This window comes from Schistosoma mansoni, chromosome 3 (genome assembly GCF_000237925.1).
Source record: "Schistosoma mansoni strain Puerto Rico chromosome 3, complete genome".
Classification (NCBI taxonomy): domain Eukaryota; kingdom Metazoa; phylum Platyhelminthes; class Trematoda; order Strigeidida; family Schistosomatidae; genus Schistosoma; species Schistosoma mansoni.
The window spans coordinates 17,820,187-17,829,033 of NC_031497.1; positions in this window are offsets into that span (position 1 = coordinate 17,820,187).

The following is an 8,847-nucleotide window of genomic DNA, read 5'->3' on the forward strand; positions in this document are numbered from 1 at the left end:
ACGGAGAAACTCACTCTTAATGAGGATGTGCTCTGTTGCATCTCCGTCGTTTGTTCTTCGGCTTTAGAGGCTACGGTCTGTGACTAAACATTATAATGGTGTTACAAAATCCGTTTAGGCCTCTATACACTACATGGAGCTTCTGGCCTGAATTGTTATTCAATAATGTCATAGAATTTATATTTCCCTTTAGAAGTCAGAGCCAACCATGCAGAAAAGACTTTGCTAATCGGGTGAATCTTGTTTATGACTGTTAACCCAGAAGGAGCTTGTGACGGTGAATTGATCCCCAAAAAAGTGTTCCGTAAGACTTCGACATTTATACTGACTTCACTAGTTTTACTGGACACACTTAGATGATGTCACTCAATCAAGCATCCTTGCCAGATCAAGAGTGGGTATATAGTGGCATTGATCCTATCTACACAATTTGCAAAGCTGAACATGACATAACTGGGAAAATGCATACTCAACAATTAATGTGAAGAAAAGGTCAGCAAAAGAGGAGGCTGGCAGAATTATTTGAATTCGATTGGATGACATGGCTCAGCCTCGTAGACGTGGTCATTCTGTATAACTTTTTATTTACATTAAATATATTATCCTATATTCAGCCAAAATGTGTCCTTCAGAAGTACTTAGTATCATGCAGTTAATTTTTACGATACGATGAGTCAGTGTAGACAATGTGATTTTCACGTAAGATCTTATAGACTAGGCAGCCACATCATGATATACCTATGATTTTAGGATTAAGTCTATTATCATAATAGTATTTATAACGGAGTAGACCATAATTCAACAGATACACAGTGCTATACATCATTTTCAATTGCTAGATAGCTTAGACCAAACGCTTCTCAACACACCGATAGCTTTTCAAATATATCTTCGAACCCCTTCATTCTTGCCTTCTGATTTGACTGGGTTTGTGATCTTTGAATTATAAAGGTGTTACGTGTAAAGTTGCTGTCAAATTTCAAATGCCTATGGCATCTTTATGCTTACGAGTAAAGTCCGTCTCATAACAGTTGCCATTTCTCCTTACTTAATATACCACAATGTCGTAAGTGCTATTTGTTATTCTTTTAAGCTATTGATAGCCACTTATGTTTATAGTATCAGCTTTCTGGTTCGCTGTTAGCAACTGTGCACGTTGCTACATCCAGAGCAAGTTCTTTTACAGCGGGCAACTACAACATCAGTGTTTTTCCTAATATATGTAGTTAACATCCATCTGGCAATATTGCGAAGCACTCTCAGTCAGTTCGATGGTGTGTGTTTTCATCTAAACTTTAATATTATGTTCGGTGGTGCTTGGAGTGAGCAAATACGACCTTCAAGCAGATGGATACACTTTGAAGCATGCTTATCGATGACAACACGATTTCGTGATTTCAGAACCTGCTATAGACGCTTATGTATTAAGTCATTATCTCTTGCAATGTATGAGTGTCTTAAGATGACTTCAAGATGACTCATAATATCTCAAACACTACAATGGATCCTCTCATACACCTGCTGAAGTTGAATTCTAACATTAAGCTTAAAGGCAGCATACATAAGGTGAACGTTAAGTATAACCACTTTGAGAACTCTGAACCTCTTCTGGATGTGAATCTCCTGCTTGATTACACTTCTATCACTTTTATATATCAGCAACTCAGTAATTCACCAGTTAAAATTCTTTTCATCCCCTTTTTAAGCCCATTCCGTATTGAGCTCTGGACCTGTAGCTTAGTGGATGTAAGTTGTAGTTTTAAATTATTGCTATTACGTAGTGACATAAAATTGGTGATGAAGACCTCTCAGTTTTATAATTCCTATCATCTCTACATCCGATAGTCATAGAAATACATTTAACTACAATCCCAGAGCACGACCGAGTCTCAAACCAACTATCAGAAGTATTCGGTAAGTTACAAAACTTCCATACCTTCACTTTTTCCCCGAATACCATAGATTTGGAGGTACTATACAGCTTATCTACCGAGCAATGAACTTTGTGCCACATACTGTAGCCTCACTCTTTGATTCGTCTTCCAAAAAGTTACGTCAAATTTTCTTTCTGGCTGAGACAATGTGAGTGGGCTTCCCGTTATCCATAACCATACCACCTTAGATAAAATTTTAGGGTTCAGAGCCTAGCCAAAAACCTGTCTAGACTGCAAATATACAGTATTTGTTTGTTTTCCCTCTGTTTATGAAGTTCGTCTAGTTCTGTTGAATAAATAAGGTATATCATGGGAGAAAAGCCGTCACTTAAACAATAATGTAAGTTATTAAGCATGGACTAGGTTTCTAAAAGGTTAAAATGTCTCGCTCGTAACCTCCGTCCAACCCATATCTGTTAGACTTGACGGCCGATAAGTGAATAAATGCCAACTGAATTCTGTTTTGTTTACCGGGCTGTATATCACATAATTCTGATAACCTTCGTCTTTTCATTGCATTATCGAAATTAACCGGAATGATCGAATAGTCCCTCGAATGTAATGAATATTGGTCAAGAGATATCTTTGCCGGGAGAAAGTATACATACTACCGACTGAAAAACTGTTATGTATCTAGCCTGACTATTCCGGCTTTCCTTTATTTACAGGATTTGGTAAGTTCAATATTTCCTTCTGTTGTTGTCTAGAAAAAACAATATATCACCCCTTCCTGACTCTGACGCTTATCCTAAGTTCCTCAGTAGTTTGCAAGTGATGACTTTGACATGCAGTTTCTCTCGCTAACGATCTGTGTAAACTAACATGAATTAAGTTTGTTTCACTAGCTCCGTACGACCTATCATGTTAAAAATCAAAATTTCTTATTCATTTTCAACACACCTACAGATATAAAACTGACTAAAATTTTGTGAGCGCGAATCAACATGGTATAGCATTATTTGAAGTGAAGATGAAAAGATATGACAAAACGCTGAAACAAATATCTTATTTTAAAGATTCTGAAACATCTGTTATGTCAGTTAGAAAAAGCGATTTTTGTCCCACTGTCTCCTTAATCAAGATCAGGGTGTTTGATATCAAACTCAATTGGTTTCATACTCATAACTTGGATATGCTATAAGTGGTCTTATAATTTGGTTTTCACGTTTCCGCCGACATAGTATAAGTTGACATATTTACCGGTTGCATCCTACCAACTCTGTTGTTATTATGAACATAATATTTTCACATACATGGCAGAGCAACCTTTGGCGTAAAATGACCTGTAACTTTTGAAGGATCAAACTGTAATTGCTTTATTTTTGTGTTGCTAAGTACACCTTCAGAATTTTAGTAACCGTATTCTTTTGCTCGTATGCATTTTGAAAATTCAAGAACTTTCTGCCACAATTATTTGACTTTCGGTTTGCTTATGCGCTTGATTTAAATCTTCACCCATGTACAAAGCAAAAATGACGTCTTTTTACAGAGACCAGTTCACCAAACAGGATTTTCAGCAGTTTTTCTCGACTAATTTCAGACCTTAAAATAGAAATATGAAGAAGCCCATAGATTGCTATCTGACTTTTTCCCTGTGAACAATGAAACCAGTGTCAATAATTAAAACCAAAATGATACATCTGATATACCATTGTCCCTTCTCAAAACCCCTACGGCACAACCTTTTATAGTTTCCTGACCATTTTACTCTCCTGTAAAATCCATTATGGTCCTTGAAGTTGTCGAGTCCTTTAATAACTGTTTCATCTATATTTTGGTGGTCACCTCATATTGCGACCATCTTGTTGATGGACTCCGTTTGGTTTAATCGCACTAATCAATCCCTGGTGAGACGAATGAAGATGTCACGGACAGTGAGGGTTCGACAACGCCTTTACATGTAACACCTTTATAATCTAAGTATCACAAACCCAAAGAAACCAGAAATCAGGAATGAAGGAGATTGAATAATTACTAGGAAAGTAGTCGGTGTGCGGGGAAGTATGTGATCTAAGCTGATTAGTTGTTGAGAGGAACGCATGGCACGGCGTATGAACTAGTGCTTTGGTGCGGATGCGTGAGTGAGCGCCTTCAGCTAGGGTGTGTCTAATAAAACTAATAAGCTCAGTTTCAATGTCAAATACTTACAAAACCATTTTTCTTGGGGATTTGTTTGTCATTAAATAGATGCTTCATTTCATAGTTGTTGGGACAATTTATTGTTTCGGATATCACTTATTGATTAGTCAGTTAAATATTGATAACTCCCCCTCAGTGAACTAGGATCAATCACAGGAGAAGAGACATTGAATTTGTCTGTCACACCGTGCTCATGAAAGTCGGCTTCTGCGTGGCAGAATCAGGCTTTTATAGTGTCGGGCCAGAGTGTCATGAGTTGAAATGTAGGAAGCAAAACAGTCTTAATCTTAAGTAACTTGTGTGTCTGTCTCGTCAAGAAGAGTATAAGATAAACCGATGGACGAGAAAAAATATCACAAGATATGAAAACATTGTCCCAATATGTACAAATAAAAATGTGAAAAATTGCATATGATTTTCCAGTGAGGAACAGACTCACAGTTTACTGTTTGGTTTACCAGATCACGTTGGTCTTACCAATGAAGACTCCACAGGTATTCTGAGTTTGACAGTGCCTTTACAAGCAACACCTTTGTGGTCGAAGTATATTAACACAGTCAAATTTATCTAGAAGGCTATTTATATATAGGGAAGTGTTTAGTCTAAGCTGGCTGGCAGCTGCGAGTGATGCGTAGCACGGTGTACCCACTCGTGGTCTGGTACGGATGTGTGACTGAGTGCCTTCAGCTAGGTGTGTCCAGTAAAACTAATGAGGTCAATATCAATGTCGAAGACTTACGGAACTATGTATTTTTGGGATTCATTTACTGCTACATTGGGTTACTGTACTTCGGTTGTTGATGTGCGAGCTAGGTATTTCTATTCTCATCAATCAGACTGAAGAGCTTTCCCTGTATCTAAGAGACGTTAATAACTGGTAATTAGTTGTGTAACTTTAGCATTTCTTGCGTAATTCTTATTTTATGATAGTGCATGTACCTGTTGAGAGATGTATTGTTCAGGTATGTTTATTTAGTTTGTACCTACATCTTTTTCAATAGTACCTTTTCTATGCACTCTTGTACGCTTTGTAACGTTGTTACAAGGATGTTATTGGTCATTATTATTGATTGATCTACAAAGTAGAGAAGCAAGCTTTCGCTTCCGAATAAGCAGATGCTTTGAAATTATGAAAGTAGTAAGTGGGAATTCATTGCCTTCAAATGTGAAGCGGAATCGGTATGCAGTGTAGTGGTTCTTGTCCAGCCTGAAGGTAATTTGTATGAGGGTAAAAGAAGAACTCCTGAGTAGTGTGTATAAAGAATGCAATCAAACATCGGACGATAATTCAGAGGACACACAAAAATACACTTACTTTAAGTAGGGGACGGTCAAGAAGTGAACCATGGGTTCTCGCGCACATGTCGCAGATTTCGGATTTCGTTATTTAATTGCTATTAACGGCATTTTTTCCATCACACATCAAGTTTCCTAATATTTGCGCTTGTTACATAGCTTTTATTCCAGTTTATTAGTAGTTTGACGTAGTTGCTGCTCACAACCTAGGTGAATGCCTAGTCAGCCTAATGTGGTTATTTGTAACAATGCAAACTCAGGCAAGTGAAATTCACCATTTATGAAGTCAAAAATAGACTGCTATCATAGTTTTATGCAGAAATGAGCTCTAACACCTCTTACATTTGACTCACTTCCGTAATTATGATGGTGACGAACATGGATGTTGGTGTAGATTGCGTCGAGTCTCGATTGACTATGACCACCACTACAGTAAGATTACGCGCCCAAAGTCGACTTGGTTCCTTTGATAGCTCGTAAACCAGAAGGCTGTAACTAGTCCAGACAAAGTATATTTATTGGCGATCTCGTGGTATCGAGAGAATACCGAGACGTGCCAACGAGTACAGGCAATAAGGGCGGAGCGTAAGAAAGTTCGAACGGACAAGGCGGCGACCGAACGAAAAGTGATTTTGATACAGTTAAACAACAACGAGTACAGTAAAACAATCACTGGTACAACCGGTTATAATAATAATTGTTTCCATTATACCGTTCTCGTCGAGAAAAACAGGTCACTGCATTGGTGGTTGTTTATAAAATGTAGGTGGAAGTAATTAAGCGTTAAACTATTTATGAATATGATATAACTCGCTAATATACAGCCATAAACAGTTCTATCCATAATAAGTACGATCGTTTTCGACTGAATTGACATATTATTAGCTAACGTACCTGAGAAAGGAAAATTATGTGAGTAATAATTAACGTTATTAGCCTTTTCTGTTCGCCTTTTGAACATATACAGGAGCTGTGTATAACATCACTGTAATTTACACATTAACTGGTCACATTTTCTTCATAAGTAAAACTATTCGTGTTTGTTTGGAGCATGATAAATACACCATGTTGCTAGTTAATACTAGTTTATGATGTGTTTGTTATAGGAATTACGAATGAATTTCTATACATAGAGTCCGCACACTGACCAAGTTATAAACATAGTTCTAATGCATATTGACGAGTAATATCTAAATAGTGCTCACCAGTGATGTCATTATTGTATGCAAAGAGTGGATTGCTAAAAGTATTATGAACGTTGTAATTGAATTTTCCTCAGTTTTCATTCTACTAATTGAAGTTTTTGAATCCGTTTATTTGGTGACTGTAGTTTTTTTGTTAATACCAAATGACCAGCTGAAATTCTAGGAGGGTTAAAAAATGAAGAGCACTGTTTACAAGTAAGACACTTCTAGGTACATTCTGTTAGCTGCTATTTCATTTACTTATTGAATTTGATAATGATAACAAAGTTTAATCGTTTGTTTCACGATTAATTTAATGTTTTTCAGAAATGCATTAAGCTGGGGAGGTCCCCATACTTTTTTTGACATGCAAATTATGGCTTCTGTCAACTAATTGAAAGGCTCAAACCTTTCTAATAATGAAGTCTATGCAGGCGAACAACTTGGCGAACTTTTGAATATGGAAGATTATATGGAGAAACAATTTACAAATTGACGATAACTGGGTTTTAGATTGACTACTTCCACGTTTATTTACCTAATGAATTATCTAAATATAAATATAATAACTGTACAGTTTTTCGCATTATAAATATTTTTAGTATGTGTAATTATAGTCTAGCTCGGTACTAATACTATTTCGATAATAGACCTAGTCCAAAAACGGTAAATTTATCGTGTGATTGCCTAATCTGTAAGATTTTACGTGGAAGTCTTATCACTATCTACACTGACTCATCGTATAGTGACAGTTAACAATGATACTTAGTACTTCTGAAGAACACATTTATGCTGGAGATAGAATAATATATTTAATGTCAATAGAAATAAGTTAAACATAATGAGCACTTCTGCAAGACTGAGCTATGCCATCCAACTGAATGAATATCTTCACATCCACTACATCCTACATGTCGAATATACATCTTTTCACTCATTATATGATTGGCTTCGAAGACCATGTGGTTATGAAACAATCTCATTACAAGTATACATTCAAATATACTGTCATAGTGAAGAAACCTATATACACAATGCAATATTCTAGCGAAACTTCTAAAATGATTCGGTACTACAAGAAATGGGTACCTATAGAGCAAACGCTTTGTGGTTTTTTAGTTTTTACAAACAGTTACCCGTTAAGATTAACGGTATATCTCTCCATGAAACTAGGAAAGAGACGAAAATAAAAATTGGGCTAAAGTTTATTGATGCATCATTACTACTGGCACAGAAACAACAATATTTGGTGCAGAAAGACTATTTTACAAGTTGGATGTATAGTTAAGACAAAAATACTACTACAAAGAACTTCTTATAATAAACAGTTCCGGTCATGTCTCCACACTATGTTGTATTCCGACCAATATTTTTTATCGTAAAGAATACTACACAAAGACAAGCGTCAGAGAAACTACAGTCTTACCTACTTATTGATGATTCTTAAATAAAAGTGGCTCCGTAGAATCTGTACATATTGTTTGCTTCGTCTGGGTAGTGAAATTGTTGTTATTATGGAAATTGTGAGTGTTATTTACCTTTAATCGACTGCAATGTCTAAGAATATGATTGATTATACAGTTTATATTTCGCACTTGATCGGAATTACCTTTAAGAGTTCATCCTTTTATGTATGCCAGTAGAATATGACGGCAAGGACACCGGCATATCACAATTTACCCACAATCCAAGTTACATCTGCTCGCAATACTTTTTGCTTCCAGGCAAACACAACAGGACCCCTCGACCAAAGTTATCCCCGAAATTTATCCAAACCGTACAAAATTTCCCCCCAAATAGGGAGATTGGGAAGTTACGAAGCGACAATCGGTTTAACGTGTGCAATACAGGACAAAGAGAGCTAAATCAATGTTCTTCATAACGACTTTGTGGTTTTGCTGCAGCAAAAGACCATTTCAATATGAGAACACCTGATATTTGTGCAACTCAACGAACACCCACCAAACCCACAGCAAATGAAATACGGAATGACCGCCTCTTGTCAGGCTGTTCGAGGTCGTTGAAACGGAACGGTGAGTGGCTTTGAAAGGATCTAACCTTTTTGCCGTGCCTTTAATAAGGAAAGTGATGGGGAACAGTCGGCAATAACACAAGCTCATGACTAAGACGGCTTAAGAGTTGGAACTAGAAATAGACAGTGTAAAGTCTTAACCCTGTTACAGAGGTTTCCTTTGGCTTCAAGCGCCATCTGTGACCATTAAATTGGCTTTTTGCCAGTGAGTAGACCTTTTAAGAAATAATCTCAGAAGAACTAATCAGTCTTTCTGGTCTGT